This window comes from Zalophus californianus, chromosome 12 (genome assembly GCF_009762305.2).
Source record: "Zalophus californianus isolate mZalCal1 chromosome 12, mZalCal1.pri.v2, whole genome shotgun sequence".
Taxonomy (NCBI): domain Eukaryota; kingdom Metazoa; phylum Chordata; class Mammalia; order Carnivora; family Otariidae; genus Zalophus; species Zalophus californianus.
In genome coordinates, this window is record NC_045606.1 from 34,397,815 (window position 1) to 34,422,077 (window position 24,263).

Here is a 24,263-nt window from a genome sequence, read left to right on the forward strand (position 1 = left end):
GAAAATTTACATCTCTGGGAAAAGAGTGGTGGTCTGGAATTAATCAGAGAGGATTTATTGTCTCCTAAGAGTGTAGCTCACACGAGGGCTTCCCTGCTGGTTGGCAACCCTCAGAGCCTTAACACTGAGGATAGTCCCTGAGGAACACTATAGGACCTGTTGTCTGGGCACCGGTCCCAAAATGTGGCCTAAAACACATGCCAAGAGTTCAGATCTCTTGTATTTCCCCACCACACAGAGGGTCTGAGGCCTTCACTCCTTACACATCCTTGATGTGGTTTCTCCAGGGGTGAGAAGTGGGAAAAACAATGCTTTTGAGAAAGGTATCTAGACAAATTATTTTGACAACTCCCTCCTCCACCCTAAACTTTATACATTCACTCTCCATGCAATGTCAAGGTGTTGTTTTTCTTAATATTTCACGTCTCAAATCTGAATCTAAATCTCAGTAGAAGGAACGTTTTGCCAGTTAAGCAGTCCCCATAGCAAATGATAAATGCTCCAGCCACTTTTTGGAAAAAATCCTGAAAGCAGAGGTTGGTTACTAGAGTAAATCCCCATAGAAAAAGAAATAAATCTCTGTGACATCTGCTAATGTACACCATTTCCCTTAAACACCTCTTCCTGTCTACTTTCCACACCTCCTTCCCCCTTTTTCCAATGCTCCTTTGTTTTGTGTTTTTTGGCCTTTAGGGGATGACTTAGGCAGCAGATGGTACCAGGAAACCAAGGGTATTGCATCCAGCTGTGTGAAAGCATATTGCTGAATTAAAGTTCCTGGTCTAGGATCTGAAATAAAAATCAGTGTAAGCAAAAAGGTGGAAGCGTTTTGTTTAATGCCTTATTCATTCATGGGCTCAACAAGCATTTGCCATTCACTTATGGTGTTAGTATGGTTTAGAAATACCATAATAAAAAGAAATAAAAATAAAAGATACATGGCCTTTGTTTCCCTAGCCAGATGCAAATTATATGCTTAAAGACCCCCAGAAAACTATACAGTAAAAACTTTAAGTAAAACATAAAGAATAAGAGATTCAAGTAATTAGAAAAGATCCACATGTTGGAACACATAATGCACATATGTCAGGGAAAGTGTGCTCTTGTTTTATTTGTTTGTTTGTTTTGGGGGGAGGATTAACTGGTAGATTATCAGGATATTTGGCATGTAACATCTGAAGAGACATCCTTGGGCTGCATGCCCCATGAGTCAGACTAATTATAACCCAGAGTTCAGATTTGTTCTCATTTTTAGAGGTGGGTGGAGACCCTAGGGAGGATCTAGTGGAGGTCCACAGAGGTGACAGAGGCCTGCAAAAGAGAGCTCTGAAAGAGTTCGTGGAAGCAACAGTAGGCCCCTCATAGCTGAATTCATGTTCAGCTCTACCATGGATCAAAGAGTGTTCCTAAAAAGAGTCCCAAAGGGACTGTCCAGACTGAACTTCCACTATAGGACTTCTACTCTTTTCTGGCTATTTTGATGTCAACATGGACCAATCCAGAGCTGCCCACATGAGTCACCTTGAACTCCACATGCTTTGCATTATTGCCTCTTGATTCTCTTCCCTGGAGGTTCTTCATACATCTGGACTGCATTGTGGCATGACACACTTCTCATTTCCCCCACAAACATCCATGATTGAAGGCAGATGACACCCGACCTTAAGCTCACCTTTAGGAATCTGTGCTAAGCCTGGTTTAGCACAGCTAGGTTATAGTATGGATGTTATTCCTATCTTCTAACCCTGTGGGTCATGGATTATTTTCTAGAACTCCAGCTGTTGTACATTGCCAGGGAGATCAGAACCAGATTTAAATGGTGTTTAAGTTAAACATCTAGATAATTAGACCCTGAACCCAACTATTAAAAAGAAAAGACACACCTTTAGAAGTCCTTAAGAATGACATAGACACTCGTCTGTTTTGGATGTTTAAATGCAATTCTCCATAAAAGATGATTTCTTGATGTTTCCTCCAACAATGTAACTATATATTCCAAACTTATAGGTGCTGGCATTTCTCCTTTTACTTCCTTCTTTGTCCATGTGTTTGGGATCATGGGATTGCAAGGGAGGTGGAAAATCTGCAAATAAACTGTAGCTACTATATGGCTTTTTTTGTGGGGCTGGAAATGTCCTAGTAATTTTTAAATCTGATTAACTTGTGCTTCATTTAAATGCATTTTACTGGTTTGAAGTAGTATTCATTGGCTTGATTCTTGTGGCATCTTCTTCAGTGTCTTCTATCATCTTCAGCATCATCACCATTATGATCACTAAACTGGATTGAGCTCTCCCTCTATGATGGGTTCTGTGCTAAGTACTTTACATATATCATCTCTTAGAAATCTCACAGTGGTAGGTAGTATTAGTGTCCCATCTTTCATATGAGGAAACTGAGTGAGGGAGGCTATGTGCCTTGCCCACTGATAATGATGGCACCTGTTTATTGGTCTAATGAATGGCATCTGATAAAGAATCCCTTTTCTGACTTGAGGCTTCATATTTGTCGAGTGATTTTTACATTTCTTACATTCATTTCAAGTGAATGAAATGCCCTTAGCCCTTTCTCTCCAAGTGTCTTTCTCTATTTTACTTTCTCCTCCCTGCTCTTAAGGCTACTAGCCTTTCCTCTCCTTTTGCTCTCTTCTCTCTATCACGGTTTTATCCTCATCACCCTGTGTGGGGTTTCTAGACATCTTTCCTTCTATGCTTCTCTTCTTCCTGCCTATACAAAGTGTAGAGCACATGACATGGGTGCAATGGAGCACTTTCTCACACAGGCCCATATTAGAGGGGCTTTTATGGATTTTCTTTATTTTTCTCTGTTTTCAATTTCATTGATTTTTTAAAGTAAACTCTACCCCCAATGTGGAATTCGAGCTCATGACCTCAAGATCAAGAGTTACGTGCTCTACCCACTGAGCCAGCCAGGTGCCCCTAGAGGGTCTTTTATTTGCAAGAAGTCTTAAGGGCTTTAATGACAGAGAGAGAACTTTCCCCTGCTCTCAGAAGCTATTGGGCAAGTTTCCAAACTCCCAATGAAGTAATTTATTTCACAGGAAAAAAATATCCAACTATCTGGAGCATTTTATGCACCTGACACCATCACATTAGTGGCATCAGATTACATATTCAGTAAGGACCTCTGCCACATGCTGTTGCGATTAACCACATGGGAATGTACAGGCCAGGACCCCTCATAATTATTCAATCAGTGCCATAGTACAACATACAGAGCAGTGAGAACTAAAACTGCCCTTGGAACAGAATGCTGTATCTCATTAGGAAATGAAATTGTGACTTTCCTGGGAGTGACAGTTCTGGCAGGAAGAGATGGCCCAGATTTCTAGTTATTACCAGTTAACTACTACAGTCCTGCAGCTCTATGTTTAGGTCTTTGATAAAGAACCTCCAAGGAAACTTCAAGATGGTTTTGACTGAAGCATGGCGTAAAACAGTGCCTGTATATTTTGGATGCCTGATCAGCCATGAGAATCCAGTTGAGGGATGAGTATAAGGAATTCATTAGTCCTTAACCCAGATGTTGCATTGAGATTAAGGGAGGTCGGTCAAATTGGAAATGTCTATGATACCTGCCTCAAGACTCCTAAAATAGCACCTAAGAACTCTGCTTCTAGAACTTTCTCCCTACTTCCAACTTTTCAAGAGACCCCCTAACCCCTCGGGCTCCTCCCATGCTGCTAAGGGCTCCCACCCATGTCTTTCTTCCCTGCCCAGAGTTCCAGATCTGGACCTACTTTTCTCTCTGTCTCCTACCACCTGCACCTGTTGAGGGCCTCATTCCTAACATGTACTTCTGACTTAGTTTTGGAACTGCTGCTAATTAACTAGTGAAACAGAAATTTGATAGCATTATCTTTGCTATCTTCTATTTTAATTACAATAGTATAAATTGACTAATAACTCTGCTTAGTGGTATAATACTAGAAAGTAGAAAAATACAATAATAATTTAGAAATCCTGTAATGTAGTCCTCTGTCCTGTCTCCTGATCGGCTAAAGGCTTTGCATAGCTCTCAAAATATGTATGATTTTAGTACTGCAGCAAAAGTCTGTTCTGTGCAACCATTATAGAATCAATGCCAGTTGTCAAATTGTAGGTTCGGGAACAGGCATTGGTCATGAAGTGGTACAAGAGTGACTGGCCACTCTCTGCAATTAATACCCTCAGACTCCACACCACTACCACCTGAGAAGATTAGAATGAAACATACTCTTTCCTACTTGTCAGTAGATGTTCAAGTATCTTAGTTAGGGTATTATTTATATTATTTCCACCTACCTGTTGTATATTATGGTGGAAACAGTGCTATATATTCATGAAACCTCTTTTCTTTTTTCTTCTAGGCCCAAAACGGAACCACATTTTCCAGCCTCCTCTGAAGTTGGTTGAAGCCATCTGACTGAGTTATGGCCAATAGAATGTGAGCAGATATGATGTAAGGTAACTGCTAGACCTAGCCCCTAAACCTCCTGTGTATACCACCCCTTTCCTTTCTTACCCTCATTGGACTGTGATATGAGCAAAAAATGGACTCTCCTTATCTCAGACATCCCCCCCAAATACCAGTGGGTTGTTACAACAGTTATCCTGTTTAACAAATGTATTTCCTTTGTGTTCAGGAAGGTTCAATGAGTACCAGCAAGATAATTGGTGCAGTCAATGCCAGAGCACAAATTTAAAAAATTAATTACCATGGGATTTGTTTGGCTTCAAGGTAGATGCCAATTACACCCTCAATTTGAAGTAGATTTTTAGCATATTGTTCTTGAGAAATATGTTTTTCTTACCATCTTCCTGTTTTCCTTCCTGAATAATAATAATGCCAAACATTCCTTGTGGGGCTGTGTTCTTTCCGCCCACCTTTGTGGCCTGATGGGACCCCACTGCTCTGTGTAGGACATTCTACATCTACTCAGTGGTTTTCATCGGAGTGAATTCAAAGAAAAGGAATGTGGTGATGCAGGCAGTAAAGTAATTTCAGCCCCTCGGGTTCCTTGGCCTTTCACACAGAGCATATGTCTTCAGCCAAAGCACTTAGGATTCAGACCCTGTATGAGTGTACAGCGTATGGGAGGGAGGGAATGACTTAAAACAGATGAGGGTTTTAAGTTCAGCCTGTGCTCAACAGTTAAATTTAATTTAGAGACTTCCCAAAACCTTCCTGAAGTTACAAAAGGGCCATGAGAAATCAACTTCTTTCTTTTGTGGTTGCAGATTTAATTCTGCAGTTCATGAAGCTGCGTCAAAGTGCTTGCGTAACAGTGCAGGCTGCCGCTGATGGAAATGAGGACGGGTTCTTCTTTGTTGTTAAATACCTACAGTGATGCCACAAACATTCAGCCCCCACTATTATGTTAGATGTGTGAGCCGTGATCCCTGCCCCCAAGGAATTCAAAGATGTGTGGTGAAACATCCATTGAAAATGCCTTAGAAAGGAAAATGCTATTGGTGGACCTGGTGCTTCAGAGGTTAAGCTTGAAAAAGCCCTTCCCTAGAAGGAAAGTCTCAGAGAAATTCCCCGGGTAGAATTACAGGACTGAGAGGGGTGCCGAAGGTTGGAGACACTTTCTGCTGAGATCACATTCCTTGCCTCTGTGTGGTCAGCGCAAGCCTTTTTCAGCACCACAGAAAATCTGCCTGTTCCTAAATTGCTCCTCACAACTCAAATGTCAGTTTAGGGTCATATTCTGAGAGACAGCAAGTTCCAGCACCCTGAACCCCTTTATACCTACTTGGTGTGCTGTACTATTTTTTTCCTTTAATACCAAATAGTCTAAACTTGGAAGCTAGAAATATGGTTCCCATCCCATAATTAATTGGTTAGTAATGTGACCTGGAACAAGTCCCTTTTTCTCATTTGCATCTGTGAACTAGAGAATCTGTTACACGAAGGCACACAATAAATGTGTTGATCTGAAATCCCCTAACTCCTTTATTATTTATAAAAACATTTAAAATGGAAAAATCTCTGCAGATAGCATTCTCTAACCTAGGAGTACATCAAAATCACCGGGGAAGATTGCCTTTCTTTGTTAAGGTATAACTTAACACAGCTATTTGTTTTTGGTTACCTTTCCTTTAAGATAGAACTTACATGCAATAAAATACACAGATCTTAAGTGCACAGTCAATATATATCGACAAATGTATGCACCCATATAACTATCACTCCAGCCTAAACATAGCATTGCCATTACCCCAGAAGTTTCCCTTGTGGCTCCTTCCCAGTTAACCACCCCACCCCACCCCTAACACTCACAGTCAAACACTCTTTAATTTCTGTCACCATCTAAATGAAATCAGATGTATATATTACTTAATATGTGGTTTCTTTCACTCATAATGTCTTTGAAAATCAGTAATTCTTTCTTTTTTATTGTTAGTAGCATTCCATTGGATGAATATACCTGCTATGGACTGAATTGTGTCTCTCAAAGTTCATATGTTGAAATGCTAACACTCAATGTGATAGTATTTGGAGAAAGGGTCTTTAGGAGGTAATTCAGGTTAAATGAGGTCAGAAGGGTGGAGTCCTCATCTAATAAGACTGGTGTCCTTATAAGAAGAGGAAGAAAGATATCTCTCTCTCTCTCTGAGTGCAAGCACCAAGAAAAGGTCATGTGAGGATAAAGTGAGAATGCAGCTGTTTATAAGCCAGGATTTAATGACCAGGACTTAATTGGTCAGAACCCTGATTTTGGATTTCCCAGCCTCCCAAACTGTGGGAAATACATTTCTGTTGTTTAAATCACCCAGTCTATGGTATTTTGTTATTTGGAAAAATTTCAGCAAGTGCTTATTCAAGAATATTTCTGTCTCATTCTTTCCTCACCTTTCAGGACTCCAATTATATGTATGTTAGACCTCTTGATATTTTCTCACAGGTTATTGACAGTTCTTTTTTAAAATCTTACTCTGTTTCAGCTTGAAAAATTTTCTATTGACCTATCTTGAAGTTTCCTAATTCTTACTTAAGGAATATCCAAACTTCTATTAGCATACTCAATGAATTTCTTATTATATATTATATATATATATATAATTTTTCAGCTGAAGAATTTCCATTTGGTTCTTTTTTAATAGTTTTCTTTTCTTTCCTAGTCTATCCCACCTATCATCCTTAACGTATGTATTCCTTGTAAATTCTGTAATACATTCATAAGATTTTAAGTGTTGTCTAATTCTTAAAACAGTCATCTCTGTGTCTGCTTCCATTTGCTATGTTTTCTCTTGATTTTAGTTCACACTTTCCTCCCTACATCCTTTCCTCCTTATTGCATTCTGAACATTATGTAAAACAAAATTTTGGAGACCAAATATCATATTATTCTATATTGCTTATATCTATTTTCTCTGTATGGTAGTTTTATCGTGGTTACAGTAAGGTAAAGTATTAATAGTTTAGATTTCTCCTACAGTCAATTTAGGTGTGACTGGGTCACAGCTTTAATTAGATTGACTTTATCTGTGATTAACATAACACCCTGAATTAATTGAAGTTTATAATTTCCATCTGGCTATTTGTACATTAGAATTTTATTAAAAGACATGACTGTCCCTGTATGTTTGAAAAGAAATAAGTTCCCAAAATTCTTCTGATCACAGTTTCAGTCAGAACAAGAACATCAACCACAGTGTAAACATATTGAATATCCACCATGTTATAGACATTAATTATGTCTGGGAATGCAAAAAGCTATATGGACATTCTTTGCCTTAAAGGGCATTTAAAATCTTATTGTAGAAATAGGCCAGATACCTAAAAACTCATATAATGTGGTAAAAATAGATCTTGCAATATGCTGAATGAGTGAGACCAACAATGACTATAGTTCTGTAAAAGAAATATTCACAAAGAGCTCTGGTGATTAGAAGAGACTTCATGTGGGAGGTAAGACCTTAAATGGGTCCAAAAGAAAGTATAGGGTAATTGAAGCAGGGTCAGGGATGAGAGAGAGGATGCCATGAACAAAACATGGTGCATATTTAAGAAGAGGAGAGAAGATTATAAAGTTTGGAAAATGTCATATTTTGGAGGATCTAAGAATTTGGTTTTACATGGGCATTAATGTAAAGCCAAAGACCAGTTGTTAATGTGGTAGCCATATAATCAGAACCATACTTTGAAATAACCACTCTTACAGAAAACTGAATAGTGCCAATGCCTATTTGCCCTCACACCCTTTTTTTTTTTTCCTTTTCCCTGCTCTGTATCGTAGTGGGGCTAATCCCACAGGCTGGATTTGGCATGTAAGATTGGAGAACGGATGTAAAAGAAAGCCAGAATTTTTTCCCCTTTCTTTTTCTTAGACTTCTCCCACAACAGCTGGATCACTTCCTTGGCATCTCTTCTTACCTCCCCCTAAGTGACCCTGGCCTCTGAGTCGTAATAGCACTGCTCTCCCTTTTTCTCTCGGTTTGGGACCTTAGTAGCTTCCTGATATCACCAATCACTGGATTACTTCACGAGCCTTAGTAAATATCTCATCCTCTTCAATTGCTGCTCTACTGAACTACCTGCATTAAATTCCTTCTATTTTATTTTTTTTTTGAAGATTTTATTTTTTTAAGTAGTCTCTACACACAATGTGGGGCTTGAACTCACAACTCTGAGATCAAGAGTCACATGCTCCACTGACTAAGCCAGCCAATCACCCCCTTTCTATTTTAATATAGCCATAGTGGTTTGTTTTCCTTACTGGATCTGGTTAGATCTGGGGATATGATTATAAGTAACTTATACTTCATGTATCATATTATACTTCAGAGTTTTGAAAATTTTAAGACATATTACTTTGCAATAAGAATAAAGCAAAATTTTCAGGCTCCCTGCTCTGCAGGAAACCTGCTTCTCCCTCTCCCACTCTCTCTGCTTGTGTTCCCTCTCTAGCTGTCTCTGTCTCTGTCAAACAAATAAAATCTTTAAAAAAAAAGAATAAAGCAAAAATTTTTAAGAAAATTAACATAAATGCAGTGTATAAAGTGAATTGACACTATATAGTAACTTAAAACAATTTAAATAAAAATAAAATAAAGTGAATTGAAATTAGGAAATATTAGATAGAACTTATATAAGCCCTATATATAAATAGTTCTATAAGTTGTAATTGAAGAGAAAAAGATACTGAATGGCTATACCTAGGACAGAAGGAGCCACGAGAGCAGTGATTCCAAACCAGGGGAGGGAGTAAGAACTACTTGGGGAGTTTTTAAAAAATACACATGTTGGGTATCACCCCAGACCAACTGAATCAAATATCTGAGGCTGGGTTCAGCCATGACTACTTTGAAATGACTTCGTGAATGGTGTTTGTCCACTCCATCCTTATCCGTTATCGTCCCGTTAGCACAGAGCTTTAGACATGAGGGAACCACTAGGGAGAAGAGCAGGTTCACTAGGAGAAAGGTCCAGAAGAACTAGAGGTAAACGAGTAGGGAGTCAAAGAGGGAAAAGTCAAAAGTACTAAGCAAAATAACACGTATAAATTTATGTCTGGAGATTAACATTTAGTAGAAAGATTTTATAAAGGTATTTCATGTTTATCCTAACACATTATTAGGTCTACAAAAGCCAAATTCTCAAATATATTAATGTAGCAGAGAACTTGGGGGGAAAATGTTTTAAAGACAAAGATTTTGTCTATCTGAATGCTATCTAAAAATACCAAATGAAAGAAAGGGACTCCGTTTATAGCAGTGTGATTTTCTAAACCACAAGAACTATGAGGAAGATCCCATAAACAACGGCATTTTAAATGCCAAATTAGAATGAATAAATAAATGACCTCCCCAAGGGAAAATTGGCTCCTTTGAAATTTTAGCAAATAGAGTTATAATTGCCAGATTTCCTTATTTATGGAAAACTAAGCTTCATTAATATTGAACTTGCCAGTTATCTACATGAGCAACAGAGATCTTCATGAAAAGGGAGATTCAGTAATTAGCATTTAACTCTTCATTAAAACATATGAATAGCAAGAAAAAGATCAACATAGTCTTGAATTCCACAAACATAAAAATTATCTTTTATTATCAGAACACCATTTATGGGAAGTTTAATAGACATTTTATGAAAAGCATCTAACGAGTGAGCCCTATGTTTAATTGATATGAAAAGCTTTATTATATTTAATAAGACACTGTAAACCCCATCCACAAACCCAACAAAAAATACCAGAATCTCTAAGCCAGACAAAGAAGCTATCTAATGGGTAGGTATTCTCCATAGGGACTGACTCAGGGTTGAGCAAACCTCTAAGAAATCCACATTACAGCTCTCACGGTCTGGCCTCCCACCCCCAAGGTCACTGTGAGGAACAGCTCCTCTCCCAATTAAACATGCACTGAGGCTCTGGCCCTCTGTGCCATACACAACAGATACCCTGTGCAGGAGCAGTGCCAGTGTGCATTAGGAGGTTGCTCCCATTGTGAAAGCTTCAAAATTGGGCTTGTAGGGGATAAAACAGTGGTGGGAGAGACAGACTGGAACCCGAATGACTCTGCAGTGCTTTGGGGAGGTGAGAATGAGGGAAACCGTAAATTTAGGTTAATCTAAGGCAATGGTTCCCAAACTTGGTGAGATGCCCAAACGCCTATTGGTCTGTTTAATTCTAACATGTAAAGTTAGGATCTGCTTTACCAGCAGAAAATATGACTATGTTATAGAAATACATTTTATGTGTAGCTATAAATATACATGTATATAAATACATATACTTGATACAAAATGATTATTGTCATCTGTCTGGCGAAACAAGTTGTACACTAAGCACGAGGAACTATTTCTCAGTTTTCTTATTAACACTTCTCGGCTTGTTCATTTTGTCATCTGCTAGTGTTCACAACCAGGCAAGACCTCACAAGTGCCAGTGGTTTGAGAAATTATTTGTGAGAGAAAAACATAAAAATCAGGAGATCCTTCATTAATTTACATTTTTCTGAGAATGGGGAAAAGACTGCTGCAATTATATTTTAATGAAAATTAGCTTGGTCCGCCATGAGAAACACCCAGAATTTGTTAAGAACCTTAGACTGTAAACAACTGAAACCTACTTGAGCTAGCTGAAATACAAAATGGGGAAATTACTAGAAGGATATAAGGGTACCTTTTGGGATACAAGGGCAGGGATGACATAAAGATTCACAAATTTCTGGAACCCAAAACTACAAAGCCAGGAGGAATCTCTCTCCATCTGTTACCAGTGTTTTCTCTGCCTATCTCATTCTTCCCTCCCTCTCTTTCGGACTCTCTCTCTCTCTCCCCCTCTCATACACACACACACACACACACACACACACACACACACACACACACACTACATTCACAAAGCAGTAGTATATTGTAAATTTCACAACTCCCAAGGCTATCAGAGATAGGATCTATTGTTTGCTACAAGGGTAAGTGTGTGCCTGGCTCACTACACTCACATTTTCAATCATTTTCTGAATTCTACTTTGGGACTGCCTTCCAATGGACCCCTGAGAAACAATGGAGTGTACATCATTTTCTTCATTATCATCAAATCCTTGATCCTTTATGCAAATTGCTTTTATTAAAAAATGCTTCAGCTGTGCATGTTTTAGGTTATGACAGTGGCAACAGGAATAGGCTAAGGTCTTGTTCTTATGCATTTGTTAGGAAGGTACAAACCAGATGCAGATTTCAGCTCTGTGAGCATATAGGATTCCAGATTGCCTTGCAGGGTAGCTAAGGGAGGTGCTCTCCTCCCCACAGTGATGGTAGATCCTCAGAACAGCAGCTCATAGCCCCCAGCATCCCCTAATACAGGGCTTCCCACACTTGGACTTTCCTATCAGCAGACAAAAAGCTACTATGTCCTCAGGACAGGACTAAGAAACCAGGTGAGTGATGTCTAATGCCTGGAGGAGGGAGCCAGGCAGCCACAGAGCTGGCTCAGCCTGCAGAGCCCAAGGCGAAGGATTACACTGCTTCTGTGGCTCCAGACTTGTCCATATTCACAAAGAATTTCAAGTGAAAGAGTGACCCGATGTTGAACACTGTAATCCATCCAGTTGGCAATGTCACATCTAACTTACCTGTGAGCACTGAGCTGCCTAAGCAGATTAGGCAGCTGTCATGCACTGTAGCTGAGGAAAGTTCCAGTCATCCGTGAGACCTATGACTTTTCTATGCTTCCAGAGGAAGTTGCCTTGCTTTGCTGGGGGGTTTATTTTGGCTGGGGGAGAAAATGATAAAAAGATGATTGAAGTGTGGCTGTTTTGTACAGAAGGGAAGTAACTTAGGTGATATTTCAGGTATGTGTCTGGTGACTCTTGACTAGATGGTATAACTGGTCAATGTAGCAAGATACCTTTGGGTAGAATTGAAAAATTCTAGATGCTCTTATTCATGTATATATGCCCTATGATACAGATGTTGACTTGACTGGTGTCATACAGTGCCATGTCCCTTGTCACATTTCCTGAATGTCCCTGGTTATAAATACCATTGGGGGGGTTTCCGACTTAGATCCTGGTGGGTCAGAATCCTGATTCTCTTACTAACTTCAGAGCCTCTGCAGGCTAGCTTTATGCCCAGGCACACAGAGGTATGATGCAACAGGCACGAAAATCCCACAGGCCTAAAAAACACTTCCACATCGCCTGTCACATGCCTGAGGCCCCTGCATATCTCTCTTCCTTTGTGGAAATGCTTCTGGAACCTCATCCTTTCTGTCCCCACTACCAGTTCCCTAGGCTATCACAGTCACTTCTCAGCTCAGTCTCTGCTTCCAGTCTTTCCCCGAGACTGATCTATTCCAGAACATGCTGTTAGAGGCACCTCTTCAAACACATTTCTGGTATGGAACACCCTTGCTTAAGAACCATCATCTTCTGGTGACCTGGTAGGTACCAGTTTGTGCACAGAACTTTCTCTGACTGGTATTCAAAGCCCTTGTCATTGTGACAGTAGCATAACTCTACAGTGTTTGCCCTCATTGCTCCCCTTCACTTACAGGTACACTCCAAATAATCTTCATTATTTTATTTCTAGAGTACATTCTCTATTTGCCTGTATATCTTTGTTTCTCTTGCTTCCTTGGCCTCGCCCTCACTCCAGATTCTCTGCCATTTGAACTCCCCAGTTGATCCTTCAAGGCCAATCTCGAAAATGCAATTTCCTGAGGGCTGGTAATATAATGTATGTTGTACCCTTTGTAAACAATTAAAATATGTACAGCTGTAAGAATGCAAAACATTATTTACAAATACTCTAATCTGGGAAGTTGTATTCATTTGGTAGAGATGTCTTAACACAGTACCACAAATAGAGTGACTTAAACAACAGATATTTATTGTCTCACAGTCCTGAAAGCTAGAAGTCCTAATCTAGCAAGGCTGTTCTGTGTTTGAAGGCATTAGGGAAGGATCAGTTCCAGGCTTCTCTTCTAGCTTCTGGTAATTTGTTGACTTGTGGCAACATAACTCCAGTCTTCACATGGCATTCTCAGTGTGTCTGTCTCTTTGTGCACATATCCCCCTTTTTCTAAAGATACCAGTCCTGTTGGATTAGGGCCCCCAATGACCTCATTTTAATTTGATAACCTCTCTAAAGATCCTACTTCCAAATAAGGTCACATTCTAAGGTACCAGCGGTTAGAATTCCAACACATCTTTTTTTGCAAGACATAATTAAACATATAATAAATGTTGACCAATGATGCAACTTTGATCAATGTTTTGGCCAAAAGAAAGGTCTTAGCTTGTGGGAGAACATCCTTTTATCACCAAAACCAGAATCATAAAATGCAGGCAGAAAACTCTGTTGACCCAGCAGTCAACAATGCCAGGGAGCTTCTGCTTCACAGCACCTGCAGATCAGTTTATAGGCTCACCGCATCTGAAAATGTGAAGGATTATCCTTCTCTGCCTACAGATTCAAGAGGACAAAGCCTTCTGGTGAGAAAGGAACAATGTAAGAGAATAGACCATTGAAAGCTATCATAAAGAAGACCAAAAAAGGGCGCCTGGGTGGCTCAGTTGTTTAAGCGACTGCCTTCAGCTCAGGTCATGATCCTGGAGTCCCGGGATCGAGTCCCGCATCAGGCTCCCTGCTCAGCAGTGAGTCTGCTTCTCCCTCGGACCCTCCCCCCTCTCATGCTCTCTCTCTCTCTATCTCATTCTCTCTCTCAAATAAATAAATAAAATCTTTAAAAAAAAAAAAAGACCAAAAAAGTCTTAGCATCACCTGTATATACTTTGAGCATACTCAGTGGTACTCACAAAACAATATCACATTCAGGTGGCCTAACACTGTGGGTCTCAACCTGGCCACACATTAGAATCAAATGCTGATATCTTACCCCTCCACCTGCTCAGACACTGATTTAAGAGTGTGGGATAGATCTGGGTTTGGGATGAAGCCAGGCTTTAGAATCACTGATATAGGCCCTAGATGCTAGGGTAAGATAGTCCTAAATACTTCAGTATTTAGAACAGTGCCCACCTATGGCTTTGAGTAAAAAATGAAGTTTATACTCCCTTTGTAGCATTTGGATAAATTAGTGAAGAGGAAGCATCCACAGTAATTTTTCTCAGCGTCCTTGACAGCACATTGTCCAGGTTGTTGAGGCCATGATGTATTCCTTAGGATTTCTGAGATAATCATGAGGCCCTAGGTTGTAAAAATAAATTCCTTACTGGTTGAGCTTTCCAGTCAACATAGTGCAATATATTCTTTGTCTCTTAAGAACTAACTGAATGAAACCAATAGAAATCGGTGCTCCAAACATTCTTCTCTTAGTAAAAATCCTCAAATTGTTCATTGAATACACGGAGGAATTAGAAGCTTATAAGAGGGAGAGATTATATCAAGTTACTTTAAAGCTGAAAGTGTTTATTTTGCTTTATGGGAAGGGAATGAAGGAATTCTTGAGCATCTAACCAAATAAATTATCTCAGAACCAGTGGCCCACACCAGAAAAACTACACTTTTGGTTATTGGTAGCTTTGTTATTTGGTAAAACCTTGTGAAGTTTAGGGGTGCCTGTGTGGCACAGTCAGTTAAGCCTCCGACTCTTGATTTCGGCTCAGATCATGATCTCAAGGTTGTGGGATTAAGCCCTGTTGAGCGTGGAGTCTGCTTGAGATTCTCTCCCTCTGCCCTTACCCCCAACTTGTGCATGCACGCTCTCTCTTTCTCTCTCTCTCTCAAATAAATAAATCTTAAAAACAAAACAAAATAACTTTATAAAGTTTATGAACTCATCCTGAGGTAACAATTATTAAATTTTCACATAAACTGCATTCAACTCTGGTGCTTGTCAAAAGTACGAATGACCAGGCCCTGTCTTTCTAATCCCAAGATTTAGGTATTGATCCCCTTCACTGGGCTGTAAGCTCTTGAGCACGAGGACCCTGCTTTATCCTTCTCTCACCCAGAGTAACAAGTATGAGGTCAAGCACGTAAAAGGTACTCAGGGAGTTTTGATATAAATGTAGTCACTCTATTCCTTTCTGTTCTTGCTAGAACCAGGGAAAGGGAAGAAATGGGAGTGAGCCTACTGAGTCAGCATTTGGTATTCTGGACCTGTCCTAAAAAGTAAGAATGCAGACAATCAAGAGTGGTATTTCCAAATCAGCCAATTAATCAGTCACAGGTGACTGGACAGTGAAAAACATAGAAACACCTCCTCTGGAGAAACCTAGCAAACTAGCACTACTTTAATTATTTTATATATGCATGTATTGGTGTTCTACTATAAAATGTTTTTCATAACAGAAAATATATGATGTTATAGTTTCTTTCTAGACACTTCTACTTCATCTACATATATTAGCAAATTGATTAGTAAACTCCTAGTTGGCAGTGTGTTGGTGTTTTTGTTACATGTTTCTCACAACTCACAAGAGACACAAAGTAAGGAAACTGATTCTCTTCTTTGGCGGTAGCACCTGGTGACCCAGAATCTGTTCCCATGAATCTGACACTGAAATCCCACAAAAGGATGCCTCTTGCACATTCAAATATTAGGTTAACTGAGGGTGTAGACAGTTGAGAAAGTATTTAATGTGCCTGGAGAACTGTACCTCAGTCCCATTCTGTTGGGTCCCTTCTAGTTCCTTTAGAGACATTCCGCAGTGATTATAAAATGGAGTTAGGTTTTGCAACAATTAAAGACTATCTTGTTGACAACTCAGCAACAATCTGTGATTCTTTAAAATGTGTTTATAAACTGAATTCATGAGATAACCAAGATTTTTATAGAATGTTATATTGATGTAAAGAAAATTTTTGAGGATTTGAACCTCTTAGTAATTTAGAAATAGGTTCTACTACTTATGAATTAAAATTAAGAATTAAAAAAAATAAGATTCAAAGTTCCCTCCAATAGTTTGTACCAAGAAACCATTTCTGAGGAACCAAGACACTGTATATATTTAAAAATTATTTCAAAAGAACTTAAAGATCAAATTGTTTACTAAATCCAAATTGCTTCCTTCCTTCTCCTGTGCCCTTTTGTACTCACCAGAATTTATAAATTTCTGCTATAATTTAATTTTTCATCGTAACTTTTGAAGTTGTTAATGTATAAAGATCTGACATTCTGCTTGCATACAGCATAAACTGAATCACATTGAGAAATTCCCCACTGTTTTTTAACTACTCAATGCATTTTTAATGGAAAAATATTTTATTGATATCTAAGTTCAGAGATAGTTCATTTATTGTAGGGCTTAAGTTCAATAAACTCTAATACTGTGGGTATAAAAGTTTCAGTCTTTTTATTCAATCATGGCTAAAGTAATATTTAAGACATTTACCTGACTTCTCTATTTTCAGCATCAACCTGCTGAATTATCTTTTCATAATTAATAATATGCTAAAGAGATGTCATCAAGCCAAGAATTGTTGTTGTTGCCTGACTCAGGGCAAAAAATCTGTATAGAAAGTTTCAGAACAAAATAATAGCAAAACACAGATACTATTTTGTATTAACTTTTTTTAAGTATAGTTTTTTTATTTTAATTCCAATATAATTAATATACAGTGTTAGTTTCAGGTATACATTGTAGTGATTTGATAATTCTGTGTATTGCACAATGCTCATCATGATAAGTATACTCTTAATCCCCTTCACCTATTTAACCCATCCCCCACCCACCTCCCCTCTGGTAACCATCAGTTTGTTCTCTGCAGTTAGAGTCTGTTTTGGGCACTGTCTCTTTTGTTCTTTGTTCCTTTTGTTGTTGTTGTTTCTTAAATTCCACATATGAGTGAAATCATATGGTATCTGTCTTTCTCTGACTTACTTATTTCACTTAGCATTATACCTCATATTACATTTTTTTCAAATGTGGTACAGCTCTGGTGGTCATGAAATGTTAATTTTTCATCACCACAAACGCAACCATCATAGAAACTATATTTTGCCATTTCAGGATATTTCCTAAAATGCATAGTGATTATTTAGGGATTGATGGAAACCTATTCCCACTTCATTCTTTCATCCTTCTCCTGAGGGAAAAGGCTACTGTAGACCATGGGAAAAAGAGCCTCAGGCTTTGTGGCAACCTTGGTGGAGAGAATTTTGACCTCCAGGCAGCATGAATGACTGCAGATAATCAGACACTCTCCTGCTTACCACAAAGTAATGGATTCTGGGAGGGTTTGGCTCAGAAACATATCTGGACCCTAGAGAGGAAGATCACATGTGGTCTGCTGTAAATATCCCACCCTTGCTGGAATAGATACTGTTGAAAACACCTGAAAGTGCAAACCTTACATTAAAAATGACTACACTTCACAGTGTTAAAAATTTTTAGTTATAACGATGTCACTAAATTCTTAGTGATACCTTAGAAGAATCAAAAAAAAGTTTGTGTGAGGATCACAGTTTGTCCTGGAGTCAGGGTAGAAAGTAAATTTTTAAATATGAGACCCTTATTGAAGTAGATGCATTCACTCACACAGCCTCATCTTCCAGTTTGAGGAACCTCACAGGTGGCTTTTTATATACCTTCTGAGTTCTTGTTTCTCTTTTGGGCCCTTCCTTTATTGGATGGTGATTTTTTTAAATCAAGGGTGGGAAGAATGAAATCTGTGATGTCCATTTACCCCTTTACATCTTTCCAAACTATCAGTAAGTGAGTGAATCTCTTCCTCTATGGAATTTGATACAAGTTACAAAGACAGAAATAAAGAAATCAGCATAAAACATAAGGTCAGAGAGGTAAGTGCATTGTATCACAGCCACTGGGATTTATATTTTATTACTTACTGGAAAAGGGAAAACTCATGACAAATGGATTCTTTATCCCATGCAAAAGGAAAATGTGATGTGTGAACATGTTATAGAAGAGAATTGTCTAATGTCCTAAATTCTTCCCTGCATATATTAAGGGTCTTGACACACCTGAGCTAAAGAGTTTATCCCTGTGGAAGCATCCGTTCTATGAATGTTTGTTCTCTCACTCCTATCACAGAACCAGAACAATAACAAAGATAGTATACAGTCACCTGGTTGGATTATTTTTCCTAAGCAATTCTTAAGGAGTCCTTTAACTCAGTACTCTATGAGGGCAAGAAAATTATATTTAAATGGACACGAAATCACTTCTATGGATGAACAATATGTAGTTTATATAGTTTCCTAATAGTTCATAGATAGGTGATAGGTAGGTAGATAAATATATGTATGTGTGTGTATGTGTGTATGTGTATATATATATGTGTGTGTGTGTGTGTGTGTATGTATATGTAGGTATATATATATATACTATATATGTAGGTATATATACTAGAGAGAGAGAGAGAGAATACTGTCACGACTAGGCAATTAAGGATAAGATTTATGCATAACTGTTGATTACCCTAATGTTAATTCTCAATCTTGCTACACTTATGGAGTGCTGAAGCCCTTAGCCCAGGGGTTCTTTTTTTTTTCAACTGAGATATAATTGACATACAACATTATATTACTTTCAAGTGTACAGCATAATGATTCAAGATTTGTATGTGTTGCAAAACGACCACCATAGTAAGTCTAGTTAGCATCCATCACCACGCGTAGTTACGAATTCTTTCTTGTGATGAGAATTTTTAAGGTCTACTCTCTTAGCAACTTTCAGGTATATAATACAGTATTATTAACTAGGTTACCATTCTATATATTATATCCCCAGGGTTTATTTATTTTATAACTAAGAGTTTGTATCTTTTGTCCACAACCCCCACCCAAGAGGTCTGTAGATAGAATACGGGGGTCCATCAACTTAGATGGGGAAAACATTATGTCTTCATTTTCACTAATCTCTAATGAAGTTTAGCATTACCTTTAATTATAATAGTAGGCAGCAAGTTACAGTAGTATTAACATACCTGTGACTTTGTTACCAATATGGTAAAAATCATACATATTTCATATCACATTATAGGTGTTGCAGTTATCTTGAAATATTGTTTACTGTCAGCATTACTTTAAAATCATATTAGTTCTTAGGTCCATCACTAAATTTTGTTATTTTCTATATTAATAAAGAAGTACATATATTACTGTTTACAAATATTTAGTTTAATAACTGTATTCCTAAATAATTAATTTTGATTGAAACCCTATGTATTTTTGATGCATTTTAAGATGTCCTTAGAAGGGGTCCATAGGCTTCACCAGACTGCCAGAAGAGTCCATTGCACAAAAAAGGTTCAGCATCCCTGCCTGAAGTGGCATTGACTCACATTGTTGTCTTTATTTGGCAAAGTGGATGGTTTTATCTCTAACACACTTTGTTCTTTCTGTGCCCCAAACATTTATTCAACAAACATTTATTGATCCTTTATGTATGTGTGTCAGGCACTGTTCTAGGTGCTAAAGATTCAGAAGTGAGTAATATAAACAAGGCCCTTGCCTTTAAGGAGCATAATTCTAGTGGGAAGACACAGCGAATAGAAAAGTAAATAAACCCAGCAGTTTCAAATTGAGAAAAGTTACATAAAGGAAATAAACAATATTAAGTAGTACAGAGTAAGGGTGTCAGGAAGCTCTTCTTCAAAGAGGTGGGGGAAATGTATTCCAGGCAGAAGAGAGAGCAAATGGAAATGCACCAGGGCTGCAAAAATCCAATGTATTTTTCCTTTATTACTATTGTTAATGACCATGCTATGTTAATAGAAATGGGATTTTGGCCTTCTGGCAACCATTCACCCTCCTTCTTTAACAGTTCCCCATTCTGTTTTGAGTATTTGTTCTCCTCCCCTCTGGGTTCACAGTAGTAATGGCAGAACTGACTCCACATCCGTAGATGTCACGTGGCATCCACCCGTCAGAACCATTCAGGTTCTGCTAGCCACAGTGATTGGTTCAGGGGAAGACATCAGAGATGGTGAGATGCCATGAAACTTTTAGTGAAACTTCTGTAGTTTAAGTTGAGCGTAATGAGAGGAAACAGTTACTATAACCTCCTTGAAACCCCATGAAGCCCAACGATGAATCTAACACATGACAGAGAACAGAGCTGAGTTCAGAGGTAGAGAGACTGGGTCCTGGTGTCCCTGCTAAGTAAAACCTTGCCTGAAACCAGATTTGCCTGGAATGGCTAGTTACATTAGCAAATAAATTTCCTCTTGACTTGAATCAGTTTGGGTTGGGTTTTCAGTCATAATAGAAATAATCCTGATACCTGATAATCACTGAAAACAAATTCATTCACAGATTTTTTAAGCAGTTTTGCCACATTACATTGCCCTTGCTCAGCCTTTAGCCATAATAATATTCATCCTGAAATAGATTTATCAATATATTACATTAGAGGAGAATTATTTTCTCTCCCCATCCTTACCCCTCATTTTATTTCTTTATTTATTTTTGCAGTATTCTTCTGGATTTAAAGATCAAATAGCCAAGTTCACTCCATACTAACTTACTGTTTTGCATATTTGAAGATAATTTCTTAAACATAATCACTACAATCCCTCACTACGATTCAGAACACTGAACTAAAAGACCAATATAGCCTTTGTAAAGGCCAGACAGGAAATAACTAGTAGCTGACTTCATGAGTCTAGTGCCAAGAAATAAGTTTTAAATAATACCTTGTATTTAAACTGTATGATATTTATATTCCAAAGGCCAATACGCAAAATTCTGGTAATATAACCCCCCCCACACACACAGACAAACTCCCGTGATCACAAATGTACATGAAACAAAGTTTCTTTGATAGTTTAGTGAATGGAACTTATGCCACTCCAAAGCCTTTTAATTCAGCAATACACTTAGGGTTGCACAATTTGTCTGTCTAGCTGATACCTTGTCTAAATGGGAAATGTGCTTCTCCCTTTTGCTAAAAATATTTGGGTAGCCTGTGTAAAGTGAATTGCTCTTCCCCATTTAATCTTTCTCTCAGGGGCTATTAAGGTTAGATTACTAGGAACTTGGAAGTTTTAATACCAAACCAGACAGCTAAGACCACCGTCAAAATCTGTCTCCACTCACTTGTCAGGACATCTCTGGAAATCCACTTAACTTCTCCTGAGACTTGGCTTCTCCAGCAGGAGCTCAAAAATGATAGGGGCCAAAGCCACTAGCCTCCTAGGATTAGTGTAAAAAGTAAAAATAATGGTCAACTTAATGAAGGGATTTTAAATAATTATAGAAAGGGGAAAAGTTGTGCTATTTAATTTTGATCCATTTTTGTAGACTTTTAAAATACTCCAAATTGTTTCAAATCAGTAATTTTATTTAAGAAATAGAGTTTTCTGATCCAGCCATTCAGCAAGGCTAGACAGTTATGTGACTATCTTTTCTTCTTCCCTGCTCCTGATGGAGGATTTGGAGCCCTCAGGGCCATTGTTTCTGGCAGAAATGAGGCATTCCAAGCCTTCTGGGGACATGGTGCATGTCCCTCATTTTGTGCAGGAAGAGTTCATTACTGAAAAGTGTGTGCTATGGGTACGAAATAAAAACAACAGGCCCCAAATAGCCTAGGGCTGAATTCATTACCTGTGGGCTAGCTGCTAATGATTTGGGGAGCACACTGGTGCTTAATATTTTATCTGTTTAGTGCCAATGTAAGGGCTAGCCTCTCAAGCAAGCCCCAAACTGAGAATTTAGTGTCTGAAATTTCTGTTCCGGAGCAAGGCACATCAGAAAAGAAGAAAGATTTTTCTCTTTGGTTTCTGCTGCTTCTGAGGCAAAGCCCAAGACTTCTGGAGCTCATGTTCTCTCCCAGGCACAGCCACCCTGTGAGGACTAGGAGTAGGGCCTCCAAGGAAGGGGTTCAGGCTGTCCATGCAGAACCTGACAGATGCAGAGGTCCCATCCATCCTGTAGTACTTTGTTTCCACACTGCCAAGAAAGTGGCAGAACAGCAAGAATTCGGGTTTGAACTCAGAGTACTTTTGTCATGAATCCCTCCAATATTTTGAAGGCGCGAGAGGCACTCAGGTAACATTCACAATAGGAGAAAAGAGGAAAGGGCTCCAGGAGAGGGAACTGGATTTTCTCTAATACTGTTTCTAATATCCTAATATTCAGTTAAGCCACAGTTGGTGGAGTAGAATTCAAGCCCAGGCTGCGTAGCTCCAGAGTCTACGCTTTTAACAGCCATGCTGTAACCCAAATGTGGGCCACAAGGGTGGCTATGAGTCTTCCTGAACAAAGCTGAAAAGGAGGCCAGATAAGCCCCAAGTGCTGATGAAAGGACAATATGCTAGATGAACATACATCTACACACGTGTACACACACACACACACACACACACACACACACACACACACTTCCCATCTGGAAGGATTGAGCACTCCTTCCCCTGGAGTAGAAGTTTGGGTGGGACAGGGGGAAGTGGGGGTGGGAGACAATCGAGGTCTTCCACCACAGCCAGCCTTACAGCAGCAAATCATGTAGGGTTATTTGTTAGAGGATTCTCCAAAGCAGGCCAGAGCTGGGACACCAACCCACAATTCTAAAAATGATTCTTCAAGGGCAGGGGAAATCCAGGAAGAAGCAAATAGCCATTTCTCTGATGATCTGGCTTAATCCAGAGATAAAAATCTAGGATGTCAAGTGGGATAAAATAACTGCTATTCCGGTAGTCCTCCATAAATATTATTTCTTATAAGCAAACTTAGGCAAATGCTGGGAAGCAGATAGTTTGAGCCTAGAAAGAGGGAAATTTTGTGTTGCCAATTAAGAGAAAATCTATATGGTCCATTAAAGATATTAAGGGAGATTAAGGGAGATGCCCACCAGTCTGCAGAAAGGGCCATCCAGTCAACCTACATGGTTCACATATCTGCTTCTCATCCTAGGTTTTAGTTTTAAAAATAGAATCAAACTGTAAAAACAAGTTTAAATTTCAAAAGGTACTAAAGTCATATGTTTTAATGTGATATAGTCAATGTGTAATTTTTTAAAAAACAGAGTATAAGGCTGGCACTGAGATTACATGTGGCTGCAAAACTTCACAGGGAGGGAGAATAAAATGCAAGTGACTGCTTTATTGCCATTTGTTTTTAACTTTAATATTGCCTGTATTGCTACTTCCCCCACTATAATACTGAACCAAAATAAGGCCCTTCAGTTGAATAAAATGAGTGATTGCATTTTTTTTAAGCATAGGATGAACCACATATCTGGCACCTTACAATTCAGTGTGAGATTTTTCTGAAAAGTGAGATCCACAGATTAATAACTATTCTCATTTATCTCACCACTTTCTTCCTCAGCCTCCAAATCAGGGAAGCTGTGACTTTCTGGCCAAGTCTAAGTGTTGTATCAAATCACCTCATATGCCAGGGTGTTCACCAGCCATGTTTCGTGAAGATTCTATACTGTGGCCCCAGGAGATAGATTGATAATTTTGCTGATGAATGTCTCATGCTGTTCTTAAAGGAGAACATTTTTTGCTCTCACTGCAAATGGCTATAAATTCAGCCCAGCCTCATCTGTGTCTTCAGGTGGACTTCATCAGTTGTAGGCATCTTATCAGCAAGAAACAGCCTCTCCTAATGGCTTGATAAATATTCTAGCCTCCCCAGAATCAGCTATCGAGAGATTCAAATCATAGTCAGTACTTAGAGCAGCTATTACTACAGACTTAATGCCAGTTACCCTTTGTACTTATCTCTGAAACCAGAGAGGCTGAATAGCTCTTTTTATGTTTCCACTCCTGGTCACTAAAAGCCGAGTTCATTCAAAATTTCCTCCTGCCTAGAGAGCTCACGTGCCTGTAATAAAAGTCGAAGAAGAGATTTGTGTGAATATAAAATAAAATGT